This window comes from Pteronotus mesoamericanus, unplaced genomic scaffold, assembly GCF_021234165.1.
Source record: "Pteronotus mesoamericanus isolate MK-2021 breed Mesoamerican mustached bat unplaced genomic scaffold, CSHL_Meso_final scaffold_533, whole genome shotgun sequence".
Classification (NCBI taxonomy): domain Eukaryota; kingdom Metazoa; phylum Chordata; class Mammalia; order Chiroptera; family Mormoopidae; genus Pteronotus; species Pteronotus mesoamericanus.
The window spans coordinates 6,272,718-6,287,527 of record NW_026555320.1 but is presented as its reverse complement, the minus strand read 5'-3'; the positions used below and the strand labels follow the sequence as shown (position 1 = coordinate 6,287,527).

The 14,810-nt window shown below is 65.2% G+C and overlaps 1 protein-coding gene across 6 annotated transcripts in view; it reads left to right on the top strand.

Annotated features, from left to right (window-relative positions):
- ITPR1 (inositol 1,4,5-trisphosphate receptor type 1) overlaps positions 1–14,810 on the top strand; it is a 223,293-nt gene that overhangs the window by 156,374 nt on the left and 52,109 nt on the right. The window lies entirely within an intron of this gene.

Sequence of the window (14,810 nt, the reverse complement as noted above, 5' to 3'; positions counted from 1 at the left end):
CGCCTGTGCAGGAGCCGGCGAGGGGTGTTTTGATGAGATGGGCTTTGAAGGTGGGCTGTGGGTCTGAAGGTGGTGCCAGTCCGCAGGAGGCCCAAGCGCGGACAGCAGGTGGGCCCGAGGCAGACGAGGGCCCTTCTCGGTGAGCGGGGCGACGGCGGGAGGGCAGGAGGGACGGGGGTGGCTTGGGGTTTGTGTGCAGCGCAGGGCAGCCTTCCAAGGGGCCTCGGACCCGTTCCTCTCGGACCGTAAGTCTGGCTGTGGAGGACAGGTAACCTGAGGGAAGCAGGCTCCAGAAGCAGGTGGTCAGTCGTTACAGAGTTGATTGGCCGTAATCCGGAGGCGAACTAACAGGAGCCTGAGCTCAAAACGGGTCCGTGAAGGAACGGGTTGTCGCCGGGGAGAGGACGTTTGCTGGGAGGGGCACAGCGAGCCTTTGGGGTGCGGGAGACACCCTGCGTCTGGTCTGGGAGGGTGAGCCGTGAAGTTCACGCTGGTGCGCTTCACTGCACCTGCGTTACACTTCAGTTTAAAAAAAAAAAAGGGTAGAAAGAGAGGGACTGAAAGCCGGCGGGGTCGGGGGTGAGGGACAGGATCTTGCGCGTGGAGACCCCCGCACGCCCACCCGAGGCCAGGGCAGCAGGGCGGGCTGGAAGCCCCCGCAGGAGCTGAGGGGGAGGTTGGAGGCCCCCGGGGCGGCGTGAAGCGCCGCGAACCCCCGGGAGCAGCTCCGCGAACCCCCGGGAGCGGACGAGCCAGGCACGCGAGGGCCGGCGGCTGCTGGCGAGGAGCCTGCTTTTCGCAGCGCACCCTGGTGGGGCGGCGAGGCACACACAGGCTGTTTTTCCTTCAAGTTCTTTATCTTGTAAAGTAATTATGAATATTAGTTTCATGTTTTCACACATTTATTACTCACGGGCGCAGACGGCAGATGAAATGCCACGGCGGAGCTCCAATAGCTCAGCCTCGGGAGGGGGGGCGTGGGGAGGGGGGGCACGTTTCCCCTCCAAGACGCCGGGCGGCTGCGTGGGAGGCGCGGGGCCTCCGCTCGGTGGTCCGGGCACCCTGCCAGGACAGGGACACAGCGCGGGGCGTGCCTCCCCCTCCTCCCCTGCCCCACCCTGTGATCTGGAGGGGAGTCTGACCCTCAGTTATCGCGTCATGAGAGACCCACGGTTCCAGGGAAATGTGTCCCAGTCCCGAGGTGACTGTGAGGTCCCCTTGGCTCCAGGCTTGCCTTTCTTGGGAGAAAATGACGTGGACTCTGGTCATCCAAGGCCAGCTGAGGACAGACGCCCTGAAGCCCCGGGGTGGGGAGGGGTTTTAAAGTTCCGTCTTGCTGTGCAGCAGCCGGTTCAGAGCGGTCAGCGAGCCGCCGGCTGTCAGGGCCAGGCGGGCGAGGGCTGCGGGGAGGCCGGGAACGGCCACCACGCGCTGTGATCCGTGAAGGCGCAGGTCCCCGCTGGATCTTGGCGCCTCGCCACGTCCTCCTGCTCCTCTGACGCGTGACAGCCTCAGGAGGGAGCTGGGTCTGCGGTCAGGTCCCCAGACCCACGTCTCTCGGGGACATGTGGCGGGAAGGGCCGTCACGGGGGCAGGGGTGGGGGCTGCAGGCCCCTCGCTGCTCGCCTCCGGCCTGGGAGCAGGGCTGCCGGGGGGCCCGCGTCCTGGGCGGTGGGGGGGACCCCGACGGGGGGCCCGACCCGCCTGCAGTCCCGTTCGTGTCGGATTGGAGATAAGAGGCCTGGGTCCCTGTCCCTGCGTCTGCCAGGGGTGAGACCAGGGCGGCCTCCTGGAGCCCCGGCCGCTCTGGGTCAGGACTCTCAGCCGTGAGCGGACGCCGTCCCACGAGTCTGGAACCCAGCCGCTGTGGCCGGCTGGTTCCATCGACGAAGTCTTCCTGGGTTGTGAGAACTGTTAAGGAAAGCGCGGCGACGGGACAGGCGACCCGCGCAGCAGAGCGCCCTCGGGGCGGGGCGGCGGGAAGGGAACCGGCCTCAGAGGGGGCACGGCACACTTCTGCTCCGTGGCATTCTCAAAAGGACAGGACTCCAGAGGGGACCCGGCTGGGGTGTGCCGGCGTGGGGGTGGGGGCAGACGGTGACTGCAGAGGAATAGCACGGGTGCGGCCCTTCGGGAGGCGACACCGTCGCATGTCCCGCCTTTGGCCGCACAGATCTGTACGTATATGCAAATGTGCAGTTACACACCCAGGAAGTCAGTTTCCCTGTATGATCATTTAAAATGTTAAAAGCCATCCCGATGGCCGCAGCTAGCATTTCCGGACTGCTTCCTCTTCGGGCGTCATCTCCTCCGTCCCCGCAGCCTCCCTGTGGGGTCGGCGACAGGCTTGCTCCTTTTTACAGAGAAAGAAACAAAGACACACTGTGGTTGCGGAGCTCGCCCCCGGGCCGGGCTGGAACCGAGGCGGCTTGGCCCCTCGGGTTCCCCGTCGCCTGCAAGGGCCACGCCCCTCCGGGGGCAGGGGTCCGAGGATGGAGGTGCCGTCCTGCAGTGGACGGTGGCTTCCCCCTGCACACACAGCCACTCCGTCACCCCCAAAGACGGGGACGGGGGTGGAGGCAGGCGGCCGCAGAGCTCGGCGGACAAGCCAAAGCGCCCCCCTCGAGCGCTGTCTGCAGGGCCCCGTCCCAGCACAGCGGCCGGAAAGCGCAAGCCCACGTCCATGCCGCTTGTCCTCCCCGCTCCACTGTGGTGGTCTCGTCACCAGGTGCCGCCCGAGGACCCCACAGCTGGCAGCAGTGCTCCTCCGACGGCACGCCCTGCGGCCCTGGCCAGGGCCGCGGTCCCCGGGGCGTGCCCGAGCCCCCGCGGCTCCCGGGGCTGGGTCCCGGCTGCGAGCCCAGCGGGGGCTGCCACCCGGCTTCCCCTCCTGGGCCTCTGCGAGCGTGGCGGCCCGGATCCCGGGAGCCGCGGTTCTAGGAGCAGGAAGCGGCAGCAGCTCGCCCTTTGCAGTCCCAGGCTGGTGGTCTTAGCAGGACAGTGCTTCTGCCGCGCCGTGCTCTCAAAGCCAGGCCCGAGCAGAGGGGGCCGGCGGCCCCGACGGGCGGGAGGCTCTGCTCTGGTTGTGAGGACGACGTGTGTGTGGAAGGGGAGAGGCGGTTGAGGGGCCACCTTCGGAGACCGGCACCCCACATCCCCGTCCATAACTGATGGGCACCCGCCGGGGACCGTCAGGCCCCAGGTTGGGCGCTGCGCAGGCAGAAAAGGGCGCCGTGCCTCCCCAGTGGGCAGCTCGGTTCTCCCAGGAGTTGAGCCCCGTCTGGGTGGAAGTGTGGCTCACATCCTTCCCCGTCTGGATGGCGTGTGAAACTCCCCCCACCCCCGCCCGCCCCGAGGCTGACGTCATGGGAGCCATTGCTCCTCCACCCCAACGTTCCCTGCCCGGGCCGCGGAGGGCGCCACGGTGGGATCCAAGGCTGCGATGTGCAGCTCTCTGGGCGCCCTCCCCTTGAACCACGGTGTCCGCCCGCTGCTCCCCACACACGGAAACGCCTAGAAGCCGAATCGAGGGTACTTCCCAGCCTGGCATAATCGGCTCCAGGGGACACCATCCCCAGACGCTGCGGCCTCTTCTGCCCCGGCCCTGGCTTCTGTGAGCACGGCGACCCCTGCCGACGGCTGTCACCCCCGCAGCTTCTCCTCCTGGGTGTCCTCAGGGCAGCCTAGGCTTCGGGGTTGACCCTTTGCTCCCGGAAACGGGAGATGGGGTCTCGCTTCCCTTTGAGCCGCTCCCGCTCTGTCCCCCCACGCTCGTGCCACCCGCTTCCTGCCGGCCCCCAGAAGAACTCTTTCCTTTCTGCCTGGCGTTTGGCAGCAAGTGGGAAGGTGTCAAATAAGCTCCTGCCTCTGAATCAGCTTCTGGCACACACCGGCCCCTCGGCGCTGGCGCCTGCGTCCCGAGCCCCCCCCAGGCTGCGCTCCCTCCTCCCGCACCGCCGCCCCGGCACCTGGGGGACGGTCCCCCACTTCCTCTTCCCTGCGGAGGGCCAGGGCTGTCCTCACCCGGGGGAGAGGCTTCCAGGGCACCTTTGAACATGTTGGTGTCGGGGGACATGTGCTGAGAGGCCGGAGCTGTGGGGGACCTCACAGCGAATCTGTGGGACTAGACCTGGACGGTTTGGGACTAACTGCTTCTGGGGGCAGCGCACACTGTGTTTGACCTATCAGAGGGCTGCCCGGTCCCTGTTGGGCTGTCTGGTCTCGGGCACGCCCAGCGGGGCCGCCTTCTCTGCACGTCCGCAACCCGACTTGGCAGGCGTGAGAAGCGCTCTGTCAGGAAGCCGGCTCGCGGATTTGGCCCAGAGTGCGATTCCCGTCCGCGGGGCCCGCCCCCCACCCCAAGCTCAGGCCATGAGATCGGCGGACGACTCCCGCCCGCCCTAGGGCTGCGTCCAGTCTGAAGTCCCCCACCCCTTCCAGAAGGTGCCACTGCAGCGCTGCCCGGCTGCTGCTAACCCCGCGGGCGGGGAGGCGGCCGGTTTCCCTTCTCTGGAAAGGGAGGGCCCGCGTGCGAGGGAGCTCAGCCTCCCTCCGGCAGGCAGTCACCCCGAGGAGGAGGAAAGGCTCGGTGTGTGAGCAAGTTACGTAAAAGGGTGTTGTTTTTGGCAGGGCAGCCAGAAGTGAGTCACGCCTGCGTGGTGGTTTCTGACCTGGGCTCCCGTCCATGTGGGAGCAAGTGTGTCCAGCCGCAGAGTCTGAGGTCTGCGCGGCGGGGAGGGAGCCACAGGCGTGAGAAGAAGAGGGAGGCGGGCGGTCTGGCCCCGGCGGGCCCCCCAGGGACTCGGACCTCAGCTGAGGCCTGAGGGATCTGAAGAACCAGCGAAGAGTTGGTGGCATGGGGTCAGGCCCTTCGGGGCAGGCCCCCTGGAAGGGCCGGCGGAGGCTCGGGGCAAAGGGGGGCCCCAGAGTGGAAACACCTGTCCCGGGTCCCGGCTCCCGGCTCCGCCCCCGCCAGCTGGGTGACCTTGCGGTTCCGCAGGACAGTCTGCGGCTCCGCTCTCTCTTCTGCACGGCGAGGCCTGGAGAAACGCGTCCCCGCCGTGGCGCAGTTGTTGGGAGGGTGAAACAGTCACGTGGGGAGACGCGTGCAGCCCGCAGGCTCCGTGCTGACTGTGTGGGGCCAGGAGGGCCCCCCTCCGGGTCCTGGGGTAGTGGACACGGGGGGACACAGAAGTGCCTCGGGGTCACAGAAAGATCTTAAAACGTGGTGGTGATTTTTATTACTTAAAAAAGGGCTTCATTTTATTGTTTGTTTTCTGTCAAAAATACAGCCGCGGGTATTTTGCTTGTGTAGGGTGGTTTATAACCCGGCGGGCCCTGGGGAGAGGGTGCGCAGTTCTGCGTTCTTTGCACATGCAGTCCACGTGACGCCCGAGGCGCCACCGTCCGGAGACCTTGGCTGCGGCCCGGTTGGCTTACATGGACCGGCGTTCCGGGCGGGGCACGGAGTCATTCAGGGTGTTCAGGGCTCCTGGACCGGACCTTTTTCTTTCCTTCCTTTTTTTTTTTTTGGTCCAAATAATTCCGTGGAATTATGCACCACATCCTTCCTCTCCACCCCCAGGACACTGTGTCATTGGACAAGGGTCCTTTACAATTACTGGTCGGAGTCCAGGGTTTGAGGTGGAAACAGCATTCGGAAGTGGTTGGTGACCGTGCTTGTGAATCCGAGCCCCGAACAGACTCCCCTGAGAAGCTGCACCGTGGCCGCCACTGCTCCGTCCCGGCCGGCGGCCCCCGCCCTCCCGGGGACAGCTGGCGCTGGAGAATGCGTGGACCTTCTGGCACTTGGTTGTGCACGGCAGGGCAGGAAATGAGTGCAGGGACATCGGCACAGGCGTGTGGCTCCTTCCCACCTGGCTCCCGAGGCACCGTCCTGTTGAGGTGGCCTGAGGGGCGCCCGTGACCCTGGCTCGCCTTTGGGAGGCGCTGGAAAGCTGGCGTGAGTCCTCCTTCCTTCCTGAGTGGCCGGGCCAGCAGTTCAGGCGGAGCGCACGGCTCTGCGTGTCCGCACCCGTCTCGGTAGGGGGCCAGGGTCTTTGGGAGAGCGTTCCTCTCCTCCCTGCAGGACCCACAAGCAGGACTGAGCGCCGGCAGGAGATGTGTTCAGAGGAAACCTTGGGCTTTCCACAGTCTCTGAAGTCTGAATGAAGAGCTGAAAAGATGTCAGGAAAGGCTCGAAAGAGTGGCCCGGGAGCTGTGGCCCCACCTTGTCCTCTCAAGGCCACAACCCTGACCGGCCGCCCTCCCTGCCCCTCCTTCGCGTCCCTCGGGAGGTCTAGGCTGCAGTGAGACGCGGCCGTCCAGGGCTGGGCCCGCTCCAGCTGGCCTCTCACTCCTGGCCGCCGCCTGCTTTTGTAAATAAAGTTTTATCGGAGCACAGCCAGGCTTGCTCCTTTGGCACCCTCGTGGCGGCTCCGCTGCCGCAAGGGCGGGCCCGAGTGGCCGTGGCACAGCCGCGTGCCCCCGAGGCCTCAGGGAGCTGTGCGCTGTTCGGCCCTTTGCAGAAAGCCTCCGCCAGCCCCCGTGCCCGCGGGGTCGCTGCCTCCAGGTGTCAGCTGCTTAAGGGAAAGGGCCACGGCTCTTCCCACCTGCCCTGCGTCCCTCCCCCCCGAACAGCAGTGGCAGATTTGGGGGAAGATTCACCAGATGACGGAGCCATAGGACGTTTGGGCCACTCACTCTGCCCCTACGTGGGAGTTCAGGGAAGAGAGGGCTCTCCTTCCTCTTTCCGAGGGCGCGGGCCGATCTCCCCTTGCCCTCGCTGCCCTGCCACGGTGTGTCCGTCGCCCGTTCACCACCTTTCGACGCGGATTTGGAAGGCAGCACAGGCGGCGCTCTCCCGGGGGACGTCTGTGCGCGGGTGGGGGCGTCCAGGCCGCAGGCGGCAGGGTCTTCGAGTCGGCCTCGGCGACTGTCTGTGCGGAGCTCTGTCTCAGTGCGTCGCTTCCGCTGCCTCTTGCGGGGACCTGGCCGGCGCCGGCACAGCCCCTGCTGGGGCACCCGAACCGGGGCAGCCTGCTCTGCGGCCTGTGCGCCTCCTTTCACCCCAGACCCTGGGCGAGGCCCCCACCTCGGCTCCAGCTTCCACTGCGTCGGCAGCCCCCAGAGGGGCTGCTGCAGGCTCTGACCCTGCCGCTTTCCAGGCCTCTGCGCAAAGCTCCGCGGATCTCCTGCTGCTGGCTCCCCGTCCACGGGACCCCGGGCGCCCCCCTCCCGTATGCCACATCTCATGAGTGCACTGGGCACCCACGCTGGAAGCCTGAGCTGGCTCACTTCCCCCCAGCACCCCTTGTTGGGCCCGCCCCGCCTGCCAGAAGTGGGACTGTCCGCACCCACTTAGGATTTGTAGCGCGCCAGCCACCCAGCGCCTTGAGGTGAATCACGTGCTCAAAGTGGCCACCAGTCCAGCCTGGCCTTTCGGGGCGGGGGGGGGTGCGATTTGACTGCTGAGCACCGTGCCCTCCCCCACCCCCGCCCCCACAGGTCATCAGAGCCCTGAGCACCGTGCCCTCCCCCCACGTGGCTGAAAGAGCCTCTCAAGCCCCCCACCCCTGCCTCTGGGTGGCGCCCCCTGCGGTCCGTGATGTCCCCTCCGTGGAGGCCCTGTCGCGAGCCCTGCCCCGCAGGGTGGTTTGAGGAACTCGGGACACGGGGGAATCACCCAGCTCACCATGCCGCTTCACACGTCATTGCTCGTGATCACTGGCCGGTCACATGCGGCCCCCTCTCCACGCCATCGCCCTCCCGCGTGCCGGCGTTGTGGCTTCCAGGAGCCGCCTCTCGCTCCCGGCGCCTGCGCCGCGGTGGGCGCGCAGTGGACTTTCGCTGCGTGAACCGAAGCCCTGGCCCTCTGTGGCCACCGCGTCCCTTTAGCCTGCTCACCCTTTTCTGTATGAACAGGAAACTGTGACCTGGGAAAATGGGTCATTAACGATCGCTACCATTTCAAAGGCAACCTTTATGTGTGGGGGTTAAGTTTACACCCAAGGGAAATACGTAATTTGGAGAAACATCCTTGATCCCAGACGGGTCTCTTCCCTCTTCTCCCTGTAATAACCATAGACAGCAGTAACAAACCCGAGCACCGAAACCCGAGAGCACCCGTGCCAGCAGCCGGGCCACGTGCCCTCTCTGCGATCTGCCGGCGCTCCCTGCAGTCCCGTGCGGTGGGCGCTGAGGAGGATCCGAGCGGGCAGGTCCTGGCTCAGGGTCCCAGAGCAAGCGGGCAGCTACGCATCCAGTTTGCCTCCCTGTGCAGCCCCAGCTCTTGGCTTCTCTGCACGGCTGCCGCCTCCCTGTATAAGACGCCACCACCGATTTCCTGAGGCAGCCACATGCCAGGGGGACGGGAAGTGACGTGGCCTGCAAGTTCACGGGTCAGTGTTCAGTGCCCACCGCCCCTCTGGCACCGTGTGTGCCGGAGAGAGCATCTCTCTCGCTGTTGCAGGTGGGAGGAGGAAGCCCTGGTCACCGGATCCACAAAACAGTGGTCACCGCTCGGTCACCCAGGGAATTTTAAAAGTCGATGTGTGACCCGTGCCACGGAAGCAAGTGCTGTGTGATACAACGAATGAGCTTTTCCTCAGTCTCCACTGGGGTCCTTGGGGTGAGCGGCTTCCTCTGGCCAGAGAGGACCGCGGCCGCAAGAGAAGAAAGGCCCCCGCTGAGCTGCGATTCTTTGAGTTCCCTGATGCTGGTGCCGGGGCCGGGGACCGAACGCGCGGGTGGCCGCCACACACCGCCGCACCGTTTCTAACCCGCGGTGCGTGAGAGCGCCGCACACCTGTCTCCTATTTACGAGAGGAAGTATCCATGTAATTTTGTTTTCACACCCAAAGCCCGAGCGTGAAGAGAACATGGTGTTTTAACACTCGCTCGGTTATCAGCTGCAGAAGAGCGGAGGTTGTATGTTGTCACAGTTTTCTGAGTAGATTTCCACATTTGTTACCTGGCAACGTCGCCCCTCAGGGCCGTGACGCTGCGCCGGTTGCTGCCGATCCACACGGTCCCCCTGGGACGGGGCAGCCTGTCCCCTCGCAGGAATGTAAACAAGGAGGCCGGCGCAGGCGGATGACGGGCTCAGCCGAGACGTGGCTGATGCTCTTCAGGGCCTGACCTGCGACCCGCGACCTGGGCCTCGACGTGGGTCCACCCTGCGGCATTGGGGCATTGACCGCGCCGGGTGAGAAAGGGATCCCGCAGCCGTAGCATCGCGCACTGGGGCCGTCCTCTGGGTGCTTGCCGCCCAGCGGGGTCTCCGGTGTGGCTGCTGCGAGGCCCTGCAACCGCTGCGGACAGGACCAGGGTGCCGAGGGGGGCCCCGGGCCCCGTGGGCTGCGCGGTGCAGCCCTCCCGCCTGCGGGACGCGCCCCGGGCCCTGGAAGCCATCTGTGTCTGAAACCCTTGCACCATCCGTGTGGAAGTTCTCTCAGCTGCAGCCACACTTTCTGAAATAAAAATAATCAAATAATCTTCCTGAGGCCGAGGGCTTCGAATTCCCCAGCCCCTGGGACGTTTTTGGAAGGGTGCTTGGGAGGGAAGGTTCCCATGGCAACAGCCTCTTAGGTCTGTGGCCTCCCTGGGTCGGACAGGGGAGCAGAGGGGCGGCCCAGCAGCGAAGCCCACAGGCACAGGCCCCTTTGAAATGGCCCCCTGCCCGAGACGCCCCAGCGAGGCCTGTCCCGAAGCCCCGGCCGGCACCGGGCCCAGCCGGCCAGCGGGGCTGGACGTGCCCTCCCTGCCGCTCGCCGAGGTCCTGTCGGCGTCTCCAAGGGCAAAGCCTTCACCGCCCACGGCCTTCCGCTGCCGGCTCGTCGGGAAGGAAGAAGACAAGCGGCGATGCCCCAGGCACCCTGAGACCACCAGCCGGCAGCATGTGTCATGTGAGCGCTCCGGCCTCCCTCGTGGCGGGGGTGGGGGGGGGCGGAGGGGGGGGACGCAGGAGCCGAGAAGCCGTCCCGTTGCTCCCCGGGGCAAACAGCAATCCTGGCACCATCAGGGGGTGTGCTAAGGAAGCTGCGCGGTTCCCTGAGACTGTTTTCTGATGCGAGAGAAGACTTTTTATACCTAAGGGGGGGCTTGACCTTGGAGGCCCCGAACTGGGACGGTCACCCTGAGTCCTGAGCGCCCTTCGCTTGAAAACCTACATCCTGCTACTTAAACGTGAAGACGACCCCTCACAAGAGGAAAGTCCCCCACCAGCCGGCCCAGGAAAACGCTTCAGAAAAACAAGGTCATGCTGCGTTTTTTGGGTACACACAGGAATCAACAAAGAGCTGTTACATAACTTCTATTTATATCGCCCTTGCTCAGTATCTGCAGGCAGACGGAGCCGCCGCGAGCGGATTTAATGAGCTCTCGGGCTCTGCTCACCTTCCTGAGCTGGGCGGACTCAGCTTGTTCTCAAATACGTCAGCAAGGAGTCTGGCCGTGGGTGGGCGGCCGGGGGCGGTGGACGGCGCGTTGCCATGGTCTCTTGGCGCGCTCCCTCCCCCTTCCCTGGCTCCTTCCTTCCCCCCGCTCCTCTTTCTTTTTGAATCTGTAAGCGTCCTTGTTCTTCACACCTCCTCATGGTCCTTGGACCTGTCACCGGAAGCAGGACATTCTCCCTTCCCTGCGAAGGGCGTCCCGTTGTGCGGCTCCCGGACGGACGTAGGAGAGCCCCTCCCCCAGGGGGCCTTCGTAGACGTCTTCCGTCTCGCCCGTCCACACCGACTCCCTGCTACGGGACAGCCCCACCCCCCGCACATCCCGCGGCCCCTGGGGCCGACCGTGGCCTTGGCCCAGAAAAGTGCCGTCTGTGTTCCTGGGCGTCCCCCTTGGTCCCTGTCTGCCCAGCGGGTGATGGCACTTTATGAGCCAGAACCCCACGAAACAGGATGTGTTTGTCCCGCCATCACCATCCCTGGAGGTGACAGCATTTGTCGCCTGAAGGTTGGATGTCGGAGTTTCTCAGCCTGGATTCTTTTTTTTTTTTTTTTTTTTTTTTTTTTTTTTTTTTAAAGAAGTGGCTGCTCCAACCACTTCTCAGCAGGAAATGGAGCCGCCTTCCTGAGAATCGCTGGTGGCAGCGCGGGCAGGCGCTCCCGCGCCCTTGGCCGCCCTGCTGGCGGCCGGAGCCCTCCGAGCAGAGGCCTGTGGAAGACACAAGGAGGGAGGCGATGATGACATGTTCTTAGAAAAGAAAAAATGGTTCTTGTGAGGACAGGCTTTTAAAAAAACAAAAATCCCAAAACCCACCCCTGCCTTGCCCAAGAATTGTGCAATTCTTAATGGCAGAAGCCTGTTAGAACAATCAAAGGCGAGCTGACTTCCCCTTATTAACTTCTGTTAGGCAGCTGCATGAAATGTCCCCAGATTCCAGACCAAGAAGGTAATTTTTTTCCCTCTGAGTAACGGCAGGGACTTTCCCTTTGGAAGCCTTCCAGCAGAGTTGGCTTTGCGGTTGAGACTATTTTCTCATTAGAAACTGTCAGCCTCTCGAGGCCTGCCCTGGGGGTGTTGGGGCCACCTTGACCCCAGCTCGCATCCTGGCCGCCGCCGCCTCAGCGCTGCGCCCACCCTCCCTGCACCCGGAGCGTGGGGTGGGCATGCGGCTGCCCCTGCTGCCGTCCCCTGTGGCCCCCACACGGTGGCGCATCAGGGGGCCTGGGCGCGAAGGGGCGGTCCCGTCGCCGTCAGATGCCCAGCTGCGTGTCTCCTATTGAATTCGGGGCTTTCACAGTGGCATTGCTGGGGGGGGGGGGGGGGGATGTTTCCACGGCAGCTGCCACATAGGGTTTGAGAAATGTGTTTTATCAACGTACTTGCGTGACAAGTGCACAGATGGCTCAGCCTGGAACCCGCAGCCGCCAGGCCAGGGGAGGGAGCCAGGTCCCAAGGGGATGGCTTCCTGCTCCGTAGTTAGCAGTGTAGGTGTCGCCAGCCGGTGCTGTGAAGGATTCACGAGACAGAAGCGAGGTGGCCCGCCGGCCCGAGCCGGCGCAGGCGCCCAGTGCGCCTCGGAGGGCCCGCGGCTGTGGCGCTGGTCTCCGGCAGGCTGAGCGTTCAGGACAGGGACCCCCGGTCATTGAGTTAAACTTCAGCTGCCACGGGTGCAGATGTCAGGGGGCTGAAGATCTTTGGAATCTCCTCAGGGCTCACGTGCGCCCGTTTGGATAGCGGATATTTAGGGACCGCTTACCGGGCGCCCAGCGCCGTCTGACTCAGCCGTGGTACGGTCAGGGATGAGGTCCGCACAGGTCCCGCCCTCTGGGAGGTCACAGCCTGGCTGGCGAGGTGCGGCCTCGGCCAGCCGATGACACAACGGGTAACAGGTGGGAGAAGCGTGGTGGAGGCCCCCCAGGGGGTAGGGGAGGTGCCGTTTACTCCGAGCCCTGACGGAGGGGAGGCCGGCTGTGGCGGGGGTGCGCGTTGCAGGGGCTGGAAGAGGCCAACGTGCTCGGAGTGTAGCAACAGGGTTGGGGGGCGGGGTGCAGGGAAGGCAATGGCTCCGGTCACCAGGTGGGAGGCTGCCTTAGGTCCCCTCCACGGCCCCCGCCAACCCCAGGTCAGCGCTGCTGAAGGGCACCCCATTGGCTCGGGCGTCTTCCTGCCTGGGAGCTGCCTGTCATACCCCCGCCACGACAGTGTCGCCAGCGGCTGTCCCGCAGGCAAGCTGCGTGAGTCCCTCCCGCCACCTGTCCCCTGGGCCCTTCGTCAGCTGCACATCTCACAGTCAGGCCCCCGGAGGCGCTCTGGGCGGCCACAACCCGGGGAGGAGGGGCTGCAGGCTCGGGAGACCACAGGTCCCGGAGCACGTCCTCTGGGGTCCGGACAGACGTGACCGGGTGCTGGGCGGGATTGCGCCGAGGCCTGAGGGGCGGGGGGCCCTCCGTCCGTTCGGCGCTCGCTCTGCCTGCCGGTGCTGGTGGTCAGCCTGTGTCCGGCCCATGGCCGGCCTGGGGGGGTGTATTTTTCTGTGGATTACATGGTTGAGTACATTTGTCACAGTTTGGTTTGTTCGGTTTTGTTTTTCCCATGGAGGCATTTTGTTTGCACATATGTGTTATGTCTCTAGAACAAGAACCCCAGGGCTTTCCCTCCTGCGTGTTTCCGTCTTGCCTCTCTGCGGCGAGACCGAACCAGCAGGACAGGAGTGGGCTAAAAAGCTGCCACCTGGTTGGTTCTCCCCGACTGCCGCCTCAGTGGGTCCCTGGCTTCCCGGGGTGCCGGCAGGGCAGGTGGGAGGAGTCTCGTTTCTCGGACAAGGAGCCCAGGGCGCAAGCTCAGTTCCCAAAATGGCCCAGGGTCACGTGACTGGCGAGTCAGGCGCCGCAGCCAGAATTCAGGTCCCCAGACATCCAGGTCCCTGGGCTCCTGTGCCGCCCCGCAAGCGTTAGAACGCACAGGTCACGGTCTGTGACCTCTGGGTCTTGATTGCCCCCTCCGGTTTCTAAGGAAAAAACTCAAGACCCACAGTGGCCCCCGTGTGACAGTGTGTGACCCCGGCCCTGGCAGGTCTTCAGGGAGCAGGAAGGGCTGCGGGAGCCCCGTGAGCAAGGCACACGGCAGGCGCCGGGGGAGGCGAGGCCTGCACGTGTGTGCCTGCCACCGCCGCGCAGTGCTGGAGGTCGGTCTGTGCGTGTGCCGCTGAGGGACGTGGGCCGGTGCCAGGGGAGGGGGTGACGAAAAGCCAGGAGGTGCTCAGAGCTCTACAGATGCTTCCCTGGGGACAGGCGCATCACAGAGCAGGGTGGTGGGAGCCGTGCCGAGGCGCCGGACATGGGGACAAAGGAGCTGGAGTCCTGGGCTGCCGCCGCCGCTTCCTGGCGGAATGGCTCATCACGTCGCTGCGCCTCTTTGAGCCTCCGTTTCCGCGTCTGTGAAGAGGGGCCACGGGCAGCAGCTGCCTGCGGGGGTGAAGGAGATGGGGCGTGCGCGGCACGTGGACCGGGCCTGGCGGGTAGGGAGCGTTCAGCGGTCGGTCGGAACTTACGAAGCAAGGGCCCCCGGGAAGTGTGGACGCTCAGTTGCTCACAGGCGCAGGAATGGAGCCCTCAGGGAGGACCCATCGGCGCCTCGGCGGCCATGGCTGTCGCCGCAGAGCGCCTGTTCTCTGGTCTCCGCAGCTCCCCGGGCCCAGGCCGAGGGTCTTGTATGCCCGAGGCCGAGAGAAGCGAGAAAAACCAGGCCCCTTTTGGGTCACCGTTGCGTCTCCTGTGAGAGGCACCGCACGCTGCTCATGGCGGGTGCACAGTGAATAGTGGGTGGGGGGCTGGGGAGTGGATGTGTGGATACGTGGGGAGGTGGGTGGACGGATGGCGGGTGGGTAAGTGGACGGGTGAACGGGCAGTGTGGGTGGGTGGGTGAAAGAGCAAGAAACCTAAAAGACAAGGAGCAGGCCACGGAGGGCCCTGAAGACGCGCGCTTGGAGGGCGCAGTGACCCTTAGAGCGACGAGGCCTGGCAGCGGGCGGACGGTGGCTCGGGTGCTGGCATTCGGGAGGGGTTGGCGGAGAAGAAGCAGAGCCAGGGAGCCCAAGGGAGAGCAGGTCCTGGGCTGGGTGCTGGGACAGCCAGTGAGGAGAGAGGGCAGAGGTCAGGCTGTGCTGTGTGGCCGGGCAGACAGACACTTGCCAGTGGGGCGCAGGGGCTGGCGGCCAGGGGGAGGGTCCGCCGCCTGCTGGCCAGTGGAACCATGGGGGCTCGGGGGCAGGCGGGGGGCACCGAATCAGGCCCTTACTTGGTGGGGGGACGCGGGGAGAGGTGGAGGAGTGGGGGCCTTCGAGGGGCTGGTAAGGTTCTAGT